Below are 19,412 nucleotides of genomic sequence, written 5' to 3' on the forward strand. Positions count from 1 at the left end.
TGTAGTACTGCCAGAGGCAGGCAAGGGTCGCTGCTCATTTACACAATCACTGTTTTTGTAGTACCGCCGGGGGCCGGCAGGGGCAACTGCTCGCTTGTACAATTGCTGTTGTTGTAGTACCGCCGGGAGCCAGCAGGAGCCGCTGTTCGCTGTGCAGTTGTTGTTGTTGTAGTACCGCCGGGAGCCAGCAGGAGCCGCTGTTCGCTGTTGCAGTGATCGCGTTGGATGATTGACAGCTCAGTAAGGAGGCGGGGCTGTAGTGAGAGAAAAAAAAAAAAAACCTCCACAGCCGGAGAGACGGAGGAGAGAGGCGCAGCCGGAGCCGAGTCGCCTTCTATCCGCCGCCATCCTGCGCACCGACCGCCCGCCCCGATCCCGGCAGTACACCGGCAGCTCCAGCACACCGCGCCCCACCAGACCAGGTCGGTATTGTGGGCGGGACGGCTGTGCGGCTCATCCTGTCCCGGGAGGAGGACGGGCCCAGGCCGCAGCTTTGTTCGCTCGGGCCCAGCAGCCATCTTCCTCCTCCGGGGGGGACGGATAGGTGACCGGGAGAAGACCGGGAGGCTGCGGCCTCCATAGAGGTGACCGGGGGAGGGACAGCCCAGGCCTGAGGCCTCCTCCCTGGTGACCGGACTGAGCTATCAGTGACGGGGGGGACGCGCATCCCTCCCGGGGCTGGAATGGTTTCTCCTGGTCCTCCCCCCGCTCAGGTGTATGGCTGCTGCCCGGAGGTGTTGTCAGAGGATCCCGGGGACTGTTTACATCCTGCAGATTGTGTGGTGCAACAGTCTGCAGCCTGGGCCCTGTAATTGTAGGGAACAATCACTCCCAGCATTCTGACAGCTGTATATGATTATGGTACAATGGTCTGCAGCCTGTGCCCTGTAATTGTAGAGGAACAATCACTCCCATCATTCTGACAGCTGTATATGATTATGGTGCAATGGTCTGCAGCCTGTGCCCTGTAATTGTAGGGAACAATCACTCCCATCATTCTGACAGCTGTATATGATTATGGTGCAACAGTCTGCAGCCTGGGCCCTGTAATTGTAGGGAACAATCACTCCCAGCATTCTGACAGCTGTATATGATTATGGTGCAATGGTCTGCAGCCTGTGCCCTGGAATTGTAGAGGAACAATCACTCCCATCATTCTGACAGCTGTATATGATTATGGTGCAATGGTCTGCAGCCTGTGCCCTGTAATTGTAGGGAACAATCACTCCCATCATTCTGACAGCTGTATATGATTATGGTGCAACAGTCTGCAGCCTGGGCCCTGTAATTGTAGGGAACAATCACTCCCAGCATTCTGACAGCTGTATATGATTATGGTGCAATGGTCTGCAGCCTGGGCCCTGGAATTGTAGGGAACAATCACTCCCATCATTCTGACTGCTGTATATGATTATGGTGCAATGGTCTGCAGCCTGTGCCCTGTAGTTGTAGAGGAACAATCACTCCCATCATTCTGACAGCTGTATATGATTATGGTACAATGGTCTGCAGCCTTGGCCATGTAATTGTAGAGGACAATCACTCCCAGCATTCTGACAGCTGTGTATGATATAGGGCAGTGGTCTGCAGCCTAGACCCTGTTATTGTCCGGAGGTGTTGTCAGAGGATTCCGGGGACTGTTTACATCCTGCAGATTGTGTGGTGCAACAGTCTGCAGCCTAGGCCCTGTAATTGTAGAGGAACAATCACTCCCATCATTCTGACAGCTGTGTATATGGTGCAATGGTCTGCAGCCTGGGCCTCTAACTGTAGAGGACTATCACTCCCAGCATTGTCTGACAGCTGTGAATATGATGTATTGTAATGGTCTGCAGCCTGGTGACCTGTGTTTCTAGTGGCACTATCACTCCCAGCATTGTCTGACAGCTCTGTGATGATTTACCAGAACATGACTCCCATCATTCTCACGGTTTTGTCTGATATTATACAGAGGCCATTATAGTGGAACTACAACTCCCAATATGCCCGACAGCTGTCTGTATTGTGCAGGAGTCTGCATTCGGTGACCTGTAATGGTGGAGGAACTAAAGCTCCCAGCAATCCCGGACAGTTCTGTCCATACAATAGTTCCCCACGCTATATACTTTGGTTTGCAGCTTGTGACCGACCCCCCCCCCCCCCCCCCCAAGGTTGCTGGAACTACAACTCCCAGCATGCACGGCAGCATTACTAGAGCTTTCCATTGTTGTGGCCCTTACACTGTTATGGCTCCGCATTTTGCACCCTGCAGTGTAACTACTACAACTCCCAGCATCCAACATCTGTATGAACATAACCTGTGACCCCCCCCCCCATCCGCTGTCGTTGTATTACAACTCTCATCGTGCCCTGACATCTGTATTGCGTTGCATGTGGCTGTTAAAGAATGGGAGTTGTAGTCCATGCATGTTTCATGTCAACTTGTCTGTAACTGAGACTTTTGGGACATGCTGGGAGTTGTAGTTTGGCACTGAGGTGAGATTTATATGATTGATATCAAATGCGGCCAATTATTAAGATCTCTGCTTGCTGTCAGTGAGTGGGCACGTTCTTTACATCCATCAGTTGAAACCCCATCCTGACTGTATCCTGCTCACAGCTTATGGTTTGTTACTTTGTATCAGTCTGGAGTGGATCGTCTACACTGGATACATTGTTAACAGTACTAGGACAGGTTTTCACCCTTTTGCAGATAAGGACCTTATCATTCCTTTGCCAACCAGGGTGCCTCCAGCTGTTGCAAAACTACAACTCCCAGCATACCCGGACAGCCAAAGGCTGTCCGGGCATGCTGGGAGTTGTAGTTTTGCAACAGCTGGAGGCACCCTGGTGGGGGGGGGGCTGCCTCTCGCTGTGACACAGATTTTGTTATATTTAATGAAAATAATAACATTGTATTCATCGCTCTCCTGTGGCTCTCCAGCTGTTGCAGAACTACAACTCCCAGCATGCCCCGACAAACCCTTATATACATTGCAGCAGCGTTTCTCAATCTGTCCGGGCATGCTGGGTATTGTAGTTTCACTACAGGTTATGATACGTTGCGGTAGATGCCACTATTGCAGCTTTAAGCTGTCCGGGCATGCTGGGCATTGTAGTCTCGCTACAGGTTACACTACACTGCGCTAGATGCCACCGTTGCAGCCATAAGCTGTCCAGGCATGCTGGGAGTTGTAGTTTTGCAACATTGATTTATAAGGCATCATAGGACTCCTTTACATCATGAGTGTTACCCAACCTGGGGCTCTCCAGCTGTTGCAAAACTACAAATCCCAACATGCCATGACATGGAATGCTGGGCTTTGTAGTTTCCTAACAGCAGTGAAGCCATAGGTTGAGGGAAGCTACTTCGCAGTGTTTGGGCATGATGGGAGTTGTAATGCGGTTTTCTAGCCATTAAAAAAACAACTCCCATCATGCCTTGACAACCTTTGACCCATCAGTGCATGTTTGGAATCCTTAGCTTGCAATAGCTGGAGAGCAGGCTGCGGACAGTGCAATATATGGCGGTACGGGTAGAGTTGTAGTCATGTTCGACTGGTCTGGGCTGTCCTGTGTGTCATGTCCGCTGGTTATTCGCTTCAATGTATCGGTGCAGGTGACATGTAGCGATGATGTATCGCTCCTTACTCGTACACGTCGTCTAGCCTCGCGCTCCATCGTCTGCTGCATGTTTCACTGTCTGCGTTGCGAAAGGTTGTAAGAAAACTATTAAGCTTGTACATTTTTTAGCGTTCCTCGCGTTTTCTCCTCCAGCGCCGCGACTACTTTAAATAGAAGAAAGGATTTCCTCTGGCAAACACGTGGGGTGAAAGATAGAAAAAGCCACTTTTGCTTAATCCGTAATAACGCCATTGTGTCGGCAGAGCGCGTCAGGGTAAACGCTAACGCGTTTTAGGCCAAGGCTCTTAGATATGACGCATTACCCCAACATGCACTGATGTATGTATCCCTGGTTATTGTGCTGTTGTTGCAGTGTGGCCTCCAAACCAGGGACCTTCAGCTTTTGCAAAACTACAACTCCCAGCATGCCCTCACAACCAACGGGGGATGCTGGAATTTGTAGTTTTACAACGGCTGAAGAGTTACAGGATATTGATGCTTGTAACGTTATTCTTTCCCTCTAGGTACAAATGTGGGTCCCAACAGGTAGACCCCTGACCTATTACACCAGGATGCCTCTAGTTGTTGCAAAAGTACAACTCCCAGCATGCCCGGACAGCCGCTGGCTGTCCGGGCATGCTGGGAGTTGTACTTTTGCAACAGCTGGAGGCACACTGTTTGGCTTTGGAATGAGAATGTCCTTATTTGCAAACCTATCCTAATACTTGTCAAGGATGTATCCAGTATAGACGGATCCCCTCCAGACTGATACAATGTAACAAACCCTAAACTGTGAGCAGTCAGGATGGGTTTTTCAGCTGCTGGATGTAAATAATGTGCCCACTCACTGACAGCAAGCACTGTTGGGGTGCATTCACACTACGGAATCTCCGCTCGCTGAATTCCGCTAGCGGAGATTCCGCCTGGCGTCCGCCGCCGAAGATGATTCGGCGCTAGGGCCGCGGGGCACTGAGCCATCACCATTGACAGCTATGCAGTGCTCGCGGAATCCGCGCAAAGAATGAACATGTTCTCTTTGTGCTGAACAATTTCAGCGGCGGGATTGTCCGCCACGGAATTTCCGCTGTGTGAATGTGTCTCGCGGAGACCCATTCACACTAATGTTAAGTTCACACCGCGGAGTTCCGCTCGTGGAATTTGGTGAGAATTCCGTAGTGTGAACATGGCCTAAGCAGCATCTGACGGGAAAAAAAGTGATTCTCCAGCTGTTGCAAAACTTTTTTTGCAACAGCTGGAGGCACACTACTCTAGTTAATTGCATTCTCCAAAGCAGGTGTGAACATGACCTTACAAAGTATTAGGTCAGGACAGGTCTGCAGCCTAGGTGTGAACTAGATTGTTGCAATTCACTGACAACAAGCTGTAAGAACCTAGTGTTATTCTTGAAAACACCCCAGTTTCTGCCCAGATCTCGGGCTGTGGTGGCGCTGATCTTCCAGGTGCCGTGTGGACTTTGCCGTCCTCCCGATCGCGGACAGCTGCAGAGCGTCGCTGCTGAGGAGCTCTGTTTACCTGTCTGTCAGCAGATGCCTCACACTAAGGTGATAGAAAGGCAAATAATGTTCTGTATCACTAGAATCCTGAGCTGTGTAGATCATCTGCAATGAGGTGCGATAGTCTGTTACGTGGACGGTCTACTGAAATATGGACGTAAAGCAGAAAAAATGTGGAGCTGCTGCAAGTGGTTTCTTTCTGTCCTAATACTACAAGGCTGGATTCACAAAGTGATCCTGAGTTATATCCTGTATTATACTCCAGAGCTGTACTCACTATTCTGCTGGTGAGATCACTGTGTACATACATTACATTACTTATCCTGTACTGATCCTGAGTTATATCCTGTATTATACTCCAGAGCTGTACTCGCTATTCTGCTGGTGAGGTCACTGTGTATATACATTACATTACTTATCCTGTACTGATCCTGAGTTATATCCTGTATTATACTTCAGAGCTGTACTCACTATTCTGCTGGTGAGGTCACTGTGTACATACATTACATTACTTATCCTGTACTGATCCTGAGTTATATCCTGTATTATACTCCAGAGCTGTACTCACTATTCTGCTGGTGAGGTCACTGTGTACATCCATTACATTACTTATCCTGTACTGATCCTGAGTTATATCCTGTATTATACTCCAGAGCTGTACTCACTATTCTGCTGGTGAGGTCACTGTGTACATACATTACTTATCCTGTACTGATCCTGAGTTATATCCTGTATTATACTCCAGAGCTGTACTCACTATTCTGCTGGTGAGGTCACTGTGTATATACATTACATTACTTATCCTGTACTGATCCTGAGTTATATCCTGTATTATACTCCAGAGCTGTACTCGCTATTCTGCTGGTGAGGTCACTGTGTACATACATTACATTACTTATCCTGTACTGATCCTGAGTTATATCCTGTATTATACTCCAGAGCTGTACTCACTATTCTGCTGGTGAGGTCACTGTGTACATACATTACATTACTTATCCTGTACTGATCCTGAGTTATATCCTGTATTATACTCCAGAGCTGCACTCGCTATTCTGCTGGTGAGGTCACTGAGTACATACATTACATTACTTATCCTGTACTGATCCTGAGTTATATCCTGTATTATACTCCAGAGCTGCACTCACTATTCTGCTAGAACTGTATGTACATGCATTAGGCGCTCATATGGCGGTGTGTCGGCTTTGTTTGGCTCACAGTGAGCGGTGATGAGATCGGTCGCCCTGGGGCCTGGTATTATTTTTGTCGCCCCGTACAGTTGGGAGCGCTGGTGATTTCTCAGCGGTTGGATCGGGGAGGTCGGTGGATCTGGGGCTGCGGCGCTGACTCCTGTAATTGCCCCCTTAGTGATTTGAGGTAATTTTATAAGAAATAAACAAAATTCCTCGGAGGATGCGGGGCCCTCTGCTCAGGGTCCTTATGGCTCTCACGTGTGCAGAATGAACGTTTTCTCTGTCTTTCCTTGCGCTCGTGGTTCCTCATAGATCTTGTTACACGATTCTCATTTATTCCTAGTATTTGTCATTCAGTGCTGACAGGAGGAGCAGTCATGGGGCATAGAATTTCTGCTGCTTCCTCCTCTCATGATTCCCCATCACTCAATGAATAGAAATATATAAGGAAATGCCCAACGTACATGATGGGGACATGGCTGCATGGTTCCTGAAACAGCACCACACCTGGTTATGTATGGTATTGCAGCGTCGTTTGATTCATTAGGGCTGTAATGCAGTACCACATGCAATCTGTGGACACGGGCGGCGCTGTTCCCTGTTTTTCTGATCTTATGTGACTCAATCAGGCCTGCAATTATTCTGCAGTATTTACACATTACATGGAGGTCCTGACTTGATCTGAACAGCCCATTCTACCTCGCCCCAGAAATGTCTATAGCAGCGTTTTCCAAACGGTGTGCCTACAGCTGTTGCAAAACTACAACTCCCAGCATGCCCGGACAGCCTTTGGCTGTCCGGGCATGCTGGGAGTTGTAGTTTTGCAAAAGCTGAAAGGAGTAGTGCAGTCCTGAAAAACGTATCCTAAGGATAGTGGATAAGTTTCAGATCACGGGGGGGTCCAACCGCGATCTCCTGTACGGGGCGCCAGCAGCCGATGGGAAGGGGGTGTGTTGACCACCGCACAAAACAGCAGCCGCCACACCCCCTCAATACAGCGCTATGGCAGAGGCGGAAACTGTTGTATTGAGGGGGCGTGTCAGCCGCCGCTTCGTGCGGTGGTCAACACGCCCCCTTCCCGCGGGGCCCCCATACAGGAGATCGCGGGGGGGGCCCCAGCGGTCGACCCCCCCCCACCCCCGCGATCTGAAACCTATCCCCTATTCTTAGGATACGTTTTTCAGGACTGCACTACTCCTTGAAGGCACACTGTTTGGAAAACACTAGTCTGTAGGATTAAGATCTTGGGACTCTGAAGGACAGGGAAGAGAGAAGAACTCTGTCATGTTCCTGGACCCGATGGATGACTATACGACCCCTTGTGGAGGGTTCATTGTCCTGCTGACAGTCTCTTCCTGCCATAAAGCAACCAGTCACCATGAAGGGAAGACCTTGGTCTCTACAATGCTTAGATGAACTCTACAGTCAAAACATCCGTCCACAGGTATGAGGAGGCAGGGTGCACCAAGAAAACATTCCCCCCCCACCATTACACCTAGTCCGCCAGCCTGAACTGTTCAAACCTGACAGAAAGGGCTCATTGGTTCATGCTGCTTGTTCCTATTTCTGCCCCATTCACCAGCATAGTGCCACAGAGATCTGGATCCATCTGACCAGGCCATGTTTCTCTATAGAGATCTGGATCCATCTGACCAGGACATGTTTCTCTATAGAGATCTGGATCCATCTGACCAGGACATGTTTCTCTATAGAGATCTGGATCCATCTGACCAGGACATGTTTCTCTATAGAGATCTGGATCCATCTGACCAGGACATGTTTCTCTATAGAGATCTGGATCCATCTGACCAGGACATGTTTCTCTATAGAGATCTGGATCCATCTGACCAGGTCATGTTTCTCTATAGAGGTCTGGATCCATCTGACCAGGACATGTTTCTCTATAGAGATCTGGATCCATCTGACCAGGACATGTTTCTCTATAGAGATCTGGATCCATCTGACCAGGTCATCTTTCTCTATAGAGATCTGGATCCATCTGACCAGGACATGTTTCTCTATAGAGATCTGGATCCATCTGACCAGGACATGTTTCTCTCTAGAGATCTGGATCCATCTGATCAGGTCATGTTTCTCCATAGAGATCTGGATCCATCTGACCAGGCCATGTTTCTCTCTAGAGAGCTGGATCCATCTGACCAGGACATGTTTCTCTATAGAGATCTGGATCCATCTGACCAGGACATGTTTCTCTCTAGAGATCTGGATCCATCTGATCAGGTCATGTTTCTCCATAGAGATCTGGATCCATCTGACCAGGCCATGTTTCTCTATAGAGATCTGGATCCATCTGACCAGGCCATGTTTCTCTATAGAGATCTGGATCCATCTGACCAGGCCATGTTTCTCCATAGAGATCTGGATCCATCTGACCAGGACATGTTTCTCTATAGAGATCTGGATCCATCTGACCAGGACATGTTTCTCTATAGAGATCTGGATCCATCTGACCAGGTCATGTTTCTCTATAGAGATCTGGATCCATCTGACCAGGTCATGTTTCTCCATAGAGATCTGGATCCATCTGACCAGGCCATGTTTCTCTATAGAGATCTGGATCCATCTGACCAGGCCATGTTTCTCTATAGAGATCTGGATCCATCTGACCAGGACATGTTTCTCTCTAGAGATCTGGATCCATCTGACCAGGACATGTTTCTCTCTAGAGATCTGGATCCATCTGATCAGGACATGTTTCTCTCTAGAGATCTGGATCCATCTGACCAGGACATGTTTCTCTCTAGAGATCTGGATCCATCTGACCAGGACATGTTTCTCTCTAGAGATCTGGATCCATCTGATCAGGTCATGTTTCTCCATAGAGATCTGGATCCATCTGACCAGGCCATGTTTCTCTATAGAGATCTGGATCCATCTGACCAGGACATGTTTCTCTATAGAGATCTGGATCCATCTGACCAGGCCATGTTTCTCTATAGAAATCTGGATCCATCTGACCAGGACATGTTTCTCTCTAGAGATCTGGATCCATCTGACTAGGACATGTTTCTCTATAGAGATCTGGATCCATCTGATCAGGTCATGTTTCTCCATAGAGATCTGGATCCATCTGACCAGGACATGTTTCTCTATAGAGATCTGGATCCATCTGACCAGGCCATGTTTCTCTATAGATCTGGATCCATCTGACCAGGCCATGTTTCTCTATAGAGATCTGGATCCATCTGACCAGGACATGTTTCTCTGTAGAGATCTGGATCCATCTGACCAGGACATGTTTCTCTATAGAGATCTGGATCCATCTGACCAGGACATGTTTCTCTATAGAGATCTGGATCCATCTGACCAGGCCATGTTTCTCTATAGATCTGGATCCATCTGACCAGGACATGTTTCTCTATAGAGATCTGGATCCATCTGACCAGGCCATGTTTCTCTATAGAGATCTGGATCCATCTGACCAGGACATGTTTCTCTATAGAGATCTGAATCCATCTGACCAGGCCATGTTTCTCTATAGAGATCTGGATCCATCTGACCAGGACATGTTTCTCTATAGAGATCTGGATCCATCTGACCAGGACATGTTTCTCTATAGAGATCTGGATCCATCTGACCAGGCCATGTTTCCCTTTAGATCTGGTCATGGTTGATCCTGTATCATGTACACCCCCACCCCTTATTTTCAGTGTTCCTCCCCCACTCCCCTGGGACATTTCGGCGCCTGTTTCCTCCTTTTAATTAGATTTTCTCTTGCTCTCCTTTCACTTACTGACATCGGAGGCGGCGGTGATCAGTGCGCCCGGTGCTGAGCGTTTGGCAGATGGCATCGTGCAGGCATAATTTTTTTTTCTTGTTTTGTTTTATCCAGTGTAATTCACCTTCCTCACTGCAGGGGGTCCGGGTGGGCACGTTCTTGCGGTTTGGTGGTGCCCAGGGTCACCTTGTAGGACTTTCTTCACCCAGATGGCGTCTTTACATTCATGTTGTTGCATTTTCTTAGTTCATGTGAAATTTTGCACTGAAAGAAATCTGCAGTTGTAGCTCCCGGTGCGTACCGCACGGTCATGTGACTGGGGGGGGGGGGATGTGATGTAGGTGAGCGCAGTCCTTTACACGGAGGAGTTGCCTAGCAACAGCACAGAAGCTGGAGAGAGAAATGGCCCTGCAATAGAGAGGGGGGGTGTTCATATTTATGCAACTATGTGATACATGATGGTAATGTACACGGACGCTCTACAGCCAAATCTCTATAATAAAGAGGTTATCTATCTCTATGCTGGTGTTTGGTTACAGTGTGTCAGTGCAGGCAAGATGTATTGGTTTAGATGGTTGAATCGCACAATCTGAGTCCATAGAGGATTATATATACTGGATACAGCTGAATACAATGTATGGAGTCCATAGAGGATTGTATATACTGGATACAGCTGAATACAATGTATGGAGTCCACACAGAATTGGATACACTGGATACAGCTGAATACAATGTATGGAGACCATAGAGGATTGTATACACTGTATATAGCTGAATACAATGTATGGAGTCCATAGAGGATTGTATATACTGGATACAGCTGAATACAATGTATGGCGTCCATAGAGGATTGTATATACTGGATACAGCTGAATACAATGTATGGAGTCCACACAGAATTGGATACACTGGATACAGCTGAATACAATGTATGGAGACCATAGAGGATTGTATATACTGGATACAGCTGAATACAATGTATGGAGTCCATAGAGGATTGTATATACTGTATATAGCTGAATACAATGTATGGAGTCCATAGAGGATTGTATATACTGGATACAGCTGAATACAATGTATGGAGTCCATAGAGGATTGTATATACTGGATACAGCTGAATACAATGTATGGAGACCATAGAGGATTATATATACTGGATACAGCTGAATACAATGTATGGAGACCATAGAGGATTATATATACTGGATACAGCTGAATACAATGTATGGAGACCATAGAGGATTGTATATACTGGATACAGCTGAATACAATGTATGGAGACCATAGAGGATTATATATACTGGATACAGCTGAATACAATGTATGGAGTCCATAGAGGATTGTATATACTGTATACAGCTGAATACAATGTATGGAGTCCATAGAGGATTGTATATACTGGATACAGCTGAATACAATGTATGGAGACCATAGAGGATTGTATACACTGTATATAGCTGAATACAATGTATGGAGTCCATAGAGGATTGTATATACTGGATACAGCTGAATACAATGTATGGAGTCCACACAGAATTGGATACACTGGATACAGCTGAATACAATGTATGGAGACCATAGAGGATTGTATATACTGGATACAGCTGAATACAATGTATGGAGTCCATAGAGGATTGTATATACTGTATATAGCTGAATACAATGTATGGAGTCCATAGAGGATTGTATATACTGGATACAGCTGAATACAATGTATGGAGTCCACACAGAATTGGATACACTGGATACAGCTGAATACAATGTATGGAGACCATAGAGGATTGTATATACTGTATATAGCTGAATACAATGTATGGAGTCCATAGAGGATTGTATATACTGTATATAGCTGAATACAATGTATGGAGTCCATAGAGGATTGTATATACTGGATACAGCTGAATACAATGTATGGAGTCCATAGAGGATTGTATATACTGTATACAGCTGAATACAATGTATGGAGACCATAGAGGATTGTATATACTGTATATAGCTGAATACAATGTATGGAGTCCATAGAGGATTATATACACTGGAAACAGCTGAATACAATGTATGGAGTCCATAGAGGATTGTATATACTGTATACAGCTGAATACAATGTATGGAGACCATAGAGGATTGTATATACTGGATACAGCTGAATACAATGTATGGAGACCATAGAGGATTGTATATACTGGATACAGCTGAATACAATGTATGGAGTCCACACAGAATTGGATACACTGGGTACAGCTGAATACGATGTATGGAGTCCATAGAGGATTGGATACACTGGATACAGCTGAATACAATGTATCACTGCAGTTACACTGTCGGTCTGGTCTCGCTGGATACAATGTATCGGGGGGTCATCACTTTGGATGGTAATGTAGCCCACACTAGAGCTGCACAATATGTCACAGTTGCATCGTGATTTGCGATATGGCCCCCGGGGAAAATTTGCCATAACCTGCAGGGGCGGCCCAGACCCTCCATGAGTTATAAGTTGCTGGGCAAATTTTCCCTAGGGGGGAATATCGCAGATAGTCAACGAAATTCAAATGCTGAGTCAGTGTTCCCCAACCAGGGTGCCTCCAGCTATTGCAATACTATAGCTAAAGATGAGCGAAGTTACTGTGATTCAATTCGTCACGAACTTCTCGGCTCAGCGTTTACTGACTTTATCCTGCATAAATGAGTTCAGCTTTCAGGTGCTTGGTGGCTGGAGACTCTCCTAGGACTGTACCCACCTTCTCCAGCCAAAGAAGCACCTGAAAGCTGAACTCATTTATGCAGGATAAAGTCAGCAAACGCTGAGCCGAGAAGTTTGTGACGAATCGAATCACTGTATCTTTGCTCACCTCTAACTATAGCTCCCAGCATGCCCGGACAGCCAACAGCTGGGACTTGTAGTTTTGAAACCAAGCACCCTGGTTAGGAAACACTGTCCTAAATAATAATAGGGACTTGGGGGAAACAAAAGAACAAAAAATGAATGCTCACCTAGCCGTTGTAGACGCGTGGATGAGGCTTTATTGTAAATCTGACCATTTTGTAATCCATAATGTTAATCTGGTCCCAGTATACGCGCCCCCCTCTGCTCAGGTTGTGGCAGGTGACCCCCTCTTCTGATGTTAGGGTGGACCACGCAAGGGCCGTCCTGTGATGCTTTGCAAGACATTGAGCTTCTGGACTAGTGAAATACAAATTAAAGGGGTATTCCAGGATTTTTTATTTTATTTGACTGTGCTACAGAGGCTGTAAAGTTAGTGTCGTCCATAATATAGTGTCTGTACCTGTGTGTGACGATGGACTCGCAATTCTTCTGTGATTTTTGCCCCAATGTTTATTTTTAACAGCTTATAATGCAATGAGTGTCGTCTCAGGTCTTCCCAGGTTGCAGTGCAGCCCGACACATTACATTACTAGTCAGGTGTTCAGAGGAAACCTGTCTGTGCTTCTATGGGTGGAGTGACCGATGAGCGGAAGGGAGATAATTCTTCAAGAATAGTTTTATTTATTTTTTTTTTTTTTTTGGGACACCTGGAGACACCCTGGTCTGTTCCATGGAAAGGATCACAGGTGTTTTAATGGGTGGGGTAGCTGATGTGTGGGAGGGATAAATGTGACCTCATGCTTACGATTAAGGTATCATGGGGCTTGTAGTTTGAGAAAATGAACTCCAACAGGAAATAGCCTGTTGACAAAAAGATAGCCCCAGTATTATGGTAATCTCACAACATAGTCATTTAGCCCCAAGACAAGCGCAGATCCTTCCTAAGCATGTCCATTACTGTCTGCCACTTATGTACTAAAATCAACTTATGGTGGAGAACCCCTTTAAGAGTCCTAATTAGATACATTTAAAGGACATCTGCAGCGTGATTAACACTTATCCCCTATCCTGTTGATAGGGGATAAGTGTTTGATCACGGGGGGTCCGACCGCTGGGACCCCCTGTGATCTCCTGTACAGGGCCGCGGCTGTCCCATGCAGGGGGCGTGCCGGCTGCAGCATGATGTTGCGGCCGACACGCCTCCTCCATACATCTCTATGGGAGAGGCGGGGAGGCAGCGTTCGTGCCTCCCCCATAGAACTGTATGGGGACGGGGAGGAGACGGGGCGTCACTGTCGACCTCTAGGTTGACGCTACGCGCCTTAGCGCTCACCATGAGCACTAATGGTGACTCCCCGTTAGGGAGATCTCCGGGGGTCCCAGCGGTCGGACCCCCGCAATCAAACACTTATCCCCTATCCTGTGGCTAGGGGAAAAGTGTCATACCGCTGCAGTTGTCCTTTAAGGTTGTATAACTACAACTCCCAGTATTCCCTATATCTATCCCATGTTCTATAGCAGTGTTCCCCATCTTGTGTCTCTTGCAGTGGCAAAACTACAACTTCCAGCATGCCCTGATAACTATATCTCCCAGGGGGATATTCTGCAGTAGCTGAAGAGCCACAGTTTGGGTAACACTGCTGCACCCCTTTATTTGGGATGGAATAAGAGAATGCCCCCTCTTTCTTCTCTAGAGACCCTTGTCCGTCGCTCCTCTCTGTTGGGGCTGTTTCTGCCCCTTTGATCCTCTCCGGGGTCTCTCCTGTACCTGGATGATGTGTTTTCTGCATCCTCAGCGTGTGTATCGTTGGGGGGGGGGGCGGTCGGCGGCCGTTGCTTGGATACAGTTTGTACTCTGAATGAGAATCCTATGGAAAAACATGTTTGTTTGAGTCGTTCAGGACGCGTCGCCGCTTCTCTCAGGAAGTCAGGTGGATTACGCAGGACGGTGGGGTGCGTCAGCTGCCGCTGGGATTCTCTGCTCGCCTACGCCGTGAAATGAATCCTCCCGGTGGTGGGGGGGGGGGGGGGGCGCGTCGGGGCGACTTGGAGTATTTTAGGCAGAAAGGGGATCAGAACATTTACTGTAGAGCGGTGTTTCCCAACCAGTATGAGCTTGGCTGTCCAGGCATGCTGGGCCTTTTAGTTTTACAACAGCTGGAGGCCCCTGCTTAGGTCATTGTGATCCTAACATGTTGCAAGACTACAACTCCCAGCATGCCCCAAAGTCTGTCCAGGCATGTTGTAGTTTTGAAACAGTTGGAGGCACCCTGGTTGCGAAACATTCCATTAGGGTCATTATGATATTGCAAAACTACAACTCCCAGCATACCGGGACGGCCTTTGGCTGTCTGGCCATGCTGAGAGTTGTAGTTTTGCAACATCTGGAGGTCCACAACTTAGACCACCAGTCTACAATCACTATGGCAGTATTTTCCAACCAAAGTTCCTTCCCCTGTGCAAAACTACAACCCCCAGCATGCTCAGATGGCATTCGGCTGTCCAGCCATGCTGGGAGTTGTAGTTTTGCAACAGCTGGAGGCACACCAGTTGGGGAACACTGCCATTGAACAATGATCTGCAGCTGTTGCAAGCCACAGGATAGTGAACTACAGCTCCCATCATGCCCTAACAAGCCAAAGGTTGCAGTATACATGCTGGTCCAACACTGAGCCTACAGGTGCATGCTGGGAGTTGTAGTTTAGCAACAGCTGGAGGAACACCGGTTGGGAAACACTGCCATTGAACAATGATCTGCAACTGTTGCAGAGCCACAGGATAGTGAACTACAGCTCCCATCATGCCCTGACAAGCCAAAGGTTGTGACAGCATGCTGAGAGGTGTAGTTGTGCCACAGCTGGAGAGCATCAAGTTCATTGGAGTTGTAGTTCAGCAATGGCTGCAGACACACAGATTGGGAAATGCTGCTCTGATTATAGGGTCTATTGGGGCATGCTGGGAGTTGTAGTGTATCCAGATACTATGGGTAACACGTGTAAATGCTCTATGTTCAGAACTACAACTGTTGTAAGCACAGACCCTGCAGCTCCAGGATGGGGACGTCACCTATTCCCATACATTGGGGGGGCTGTTCCTTTATTGATCCCTCCTTACTCTCCGTGGCCATAACCTGATTGCCGACGGTTACTTAGTTACCACATTGTTCCTCGGGGAGATGCTGGATGAGGCTGCGGCCCGTCTCCTCTCATCAGTCTGGTCACTGGGGCGTATCCTCTGCATTATAATATCAGGACGGAGCTGATCTGCAGATGGGGCGGGAGGAGGGATAAGCAGTTGTCGGCTTCTAGTGCTTCTTATCTCCTCAATCAGTGTTTTTCAACCAGGGTGCCTCCAGCTGTTGCAAAACTACAACTCCCAGCATGCCCGGACAGCCGTTGGCTGTCCGGGCATGCTGGGGGTTGTAGTTTTGCAACAGCTGGAAGCACCTTGGTTGAGAAGCATTGGCATAAGCAATTCGCTCCGGTTTGGAAACAGCTGGAGGCACACTAGGTGGGGAAACACTGTACTGGATGAACAAAATGATGGATATATTTCTATTTATTGTGTTACACTCAGGTGATGCTGCAGGAGGTTCCATCCTCGTTGCTCCTTTCTATCCTATACAAGTGGGTCAGTGCCAGGATAGCACAGGGCGCCACGCTGAGGATTGCATTCTGCAAACAGTGCTGTAGAATGACCTGGTGCAGTGTATAGAACCTGCACTTATGGCTTTGTGTATTGACCTTCTCCTCCCCCTCACATCCCAGGAGGGACCTGTCAATGCATTGTCCATCTCTGGCGGAGGGAGGGAATAGTGGATGATGGGCCGCAGTGGTGGCTGTAATAGTGACACAGGGTAGGGGTGGCCGCATTGGGGGCAAAGGGTGGGTGTGGGGTGACTGTAGTGGTACAGGATAGGTGGTGGGGTGGCTGTAGTGGTGGCACAGGATAGGGGTGGGGTGGCTGTAGTGGTGGCACAGGATAGGTGGTGGGGTGGCTGTAGTGGTGGCACAGGATAGGGGTGGGGTGGCTGTAGTGGTGGCACAGGATAGGGGTGGGGTGGCTGTAGTGGTGGCACAGGATTGGGGGGGGGGGGGGGGGGTGGGGGGGGTGGCTGTCGTGGTGGCACAGGATTGGGGGGGTGGGGTGGCTGTCGTGGTGGCACAGGATTGGGGGGGGGGGTGGCTGTCGTGGTGGCACAGGATTGGGGGGGTGGGGTGGCTGTCTTGGTGGCACAGGATTGAGGGTGGGGTGGCTGTCGTGGTGGCACAGGATTGGGGGGGTGACTGTCGTGATGGCACAGGATTGGGGGTGGGGTGGCTGTCGTGGTGTCACTATGTTCAGAACACCGGCTGTGCTAGGCTTCTGATTGGCCGTGGTCATAACGCCCCCTTTATGTCTATGGGAGAGACAAAGGTACAGCAGGAGCACTCGTGTATCGCCAAATCTCCCATAGAGATATATAGAGGGGGCGTCCTGGTCACAGCTTCGGTCTCCAGTAATCCAGAACGGAGTGGAGATCGCTCTGCACATATGGATTACTGGGGAACCAGGCAGGAGATCAGACACTTAACCCCTATCTTGTGGATAAGGGATAAGAGGTCTAGGGGTGGAGTACTCCTTTAACATCAATAAAATTCACCACAGTTCAGTCCTGTCTGCAACCTGTAATGTGGTCTCCCACCCTGCACCATGCAAATTAGATAAAACCTACCCGGGGCGCACATCTTACTGTTTTACTTCAGTGTTTATGTAGAAATGCTTAGGATAGTCGTACAACACCCTATTATGTCTAAACCGTTCCTGAACAGTCGAAGTGAGCGTGCCCTATGCTGAGCACCCGAAGCAAAGAGATGATGCTCAGGCGGGATGGCGGCACGTCTATATGTCGGGCGGGATGGCGGCGCGTCTATAGGTCGGGCGGGATGGCGGCACGTCTATATGTCGGGCGGGATGGCGGCGCGTCTATATGTCGGGCGGGATGGCGGCGCGTCTATATGTCGGGCGGGATGGCGGCGCGTCTATGTCGGGCGGGATGGCGGCGCGTCTATATGTCGGGCGGGATGGCGGCGCGTCTATATGTCGGGCGGGATGGCGGCGCGTCTATATGTCGGGCGGGATGGCGGCGCGTCTATACATCATCTCTCTGCTCTTGGTGGGGTCTCTAGGTGCTGAGTATAGAGCGCGCTCACTTGGATTGTTCATGCACTGCTGCCAATGGACTTGTACTGTGCACACGTGATATGTAATGTACGACTATTGCTACTTGTTTGTGAATTCTATTTATACGGGTTATTCAGGAACAGAGCGAATTCCTTCCTAAAACATCCATTCACTTTAATGGAAATAAGCTGCAATACCACACACAACCTGAGGACAAGGCTGGTGCTGTTTTTGGAACAAATTAGCTCTGTTCTTCTAATCTTAAATAACCCCGTTAAGTATTCCTAGATGAATTGTAAAGTTTGCGCCCCCCCCCCCCCCCCCCCCCCATATGTTTTATGATCTTGGCCTCATTCATTACAGTATAGCAGCCGCTCTTATACGAAGTCCTGTAGTGACTGGAAGCGGCTGAATTTCCTGAAGCGGCAGCTGCCCCGACTGCCTGTCATTCCTGAGATACTTGTGTGTTTTATGCGCTGCCGAGGCATGAAGTAGTAGAGGCGTGTATGTGGGAGGCGCAGGCATGGAGCCCCGTGTTACTATAAATATTGTTTCCTGCAACCGGTGTAATGGAGATGTATAAGAAATCACCGTGAGATCCGCTACTCCAGAGCTGCACTCACTATTCTGCTGGTGAGGTCACTGTGTACATACATTACTTATCCTGTACTGATCCTGAGTTATATCCTGTATTATACCCCAGAGCTGTACTCACTATTCTGCTGGTGAGGTCACTGTGTACATATATTACATTACTGATCCTGAGTTATATCCTGTATTATACTCCAGAGCTGCACTCACTATTCTGCTGGTGAGGTCACTGTGTACATACATTACTTATCCTGTACTGATCCTGAGTTATATCCTGTATTATACCCCAGAGCTGTACTCACTATTCTGCTGGTGAGGTCACTGTGTACATACATTACATTACTTATCCTGTACTGATCCTGAGTTATATCCTGTATTATACCCCAGAGCTGTACTCACTATTCTGCTGGTGAGATCACTATGTACATACATTACTTATCCTGTACTGATCCTGAGTTATATCCTGTATTATACTCCAGAGCTGTACTCACTATTCTGCTGGTGAGGTCACTGTGTATATACATTACATTACTTATCCTGTACTGATCCTGAGTTATATCCTGTATTATACTCCAGAGCTGTACTCACTATTCTGCTGGTGAGGTCACTGTGTACATACATTACATTACTTATCCTGTACTGATCCTGAGTTATATCCTGTAGTATACTCCAGAGCTGCACTCACTATTCTGCTGGTGAGGTCACTGTGTACATACATTACATTACTTATCCTGTACTAATCCTGAGTTATATCCTGTATTATACTCCAGAGCTGTACTCACTATTCT

General features: G+C 48.0%; 1 protein-coding gene across 8 annotated transcripts in view; it reads left to right on the forward strand.

Annotated features, from left to right (window-relative positions):
- The first annotated feature begins 263 nt into the window (after positions 1-263).
- Positions 264-19,412, forward strand: part of PRRC2B (proline rich coiled-coil 2B) — a 71,135-nt gene continuing 51,986 nt past the window's right edge. For 6 of the 8 annotated variants that reach the window (XM_056538568.1, XM_056538570.1, XM_056538571.1 and 3 more), the window contains exon 1: positions 264-422. The gene's annotated coding sequence lies outside the window, so the exon portion shown is untranslated. The remainder of the gene's footprint in view (positions 423-19,412) is intronic. The other 2 variants (XM_056538574.1, XM_056538575.1) reach the window with 1 other exon arrangement.

The sequence above is a fragment of the Hyla sarda genome, chromosome 9 (assembly GCF_029499605.1).
Source record: "Hyla sarda isolate aHylSar1 chromosome 9, aHylSar1.hap1, whole genome shotgun sequence".
In the NCBI taxonomy this organism is placed as follows: Eukaryota; Metazoa; Chordata; class Amphibia; order Anura; family Hylidae; genus Hyla; species Hyla sarda.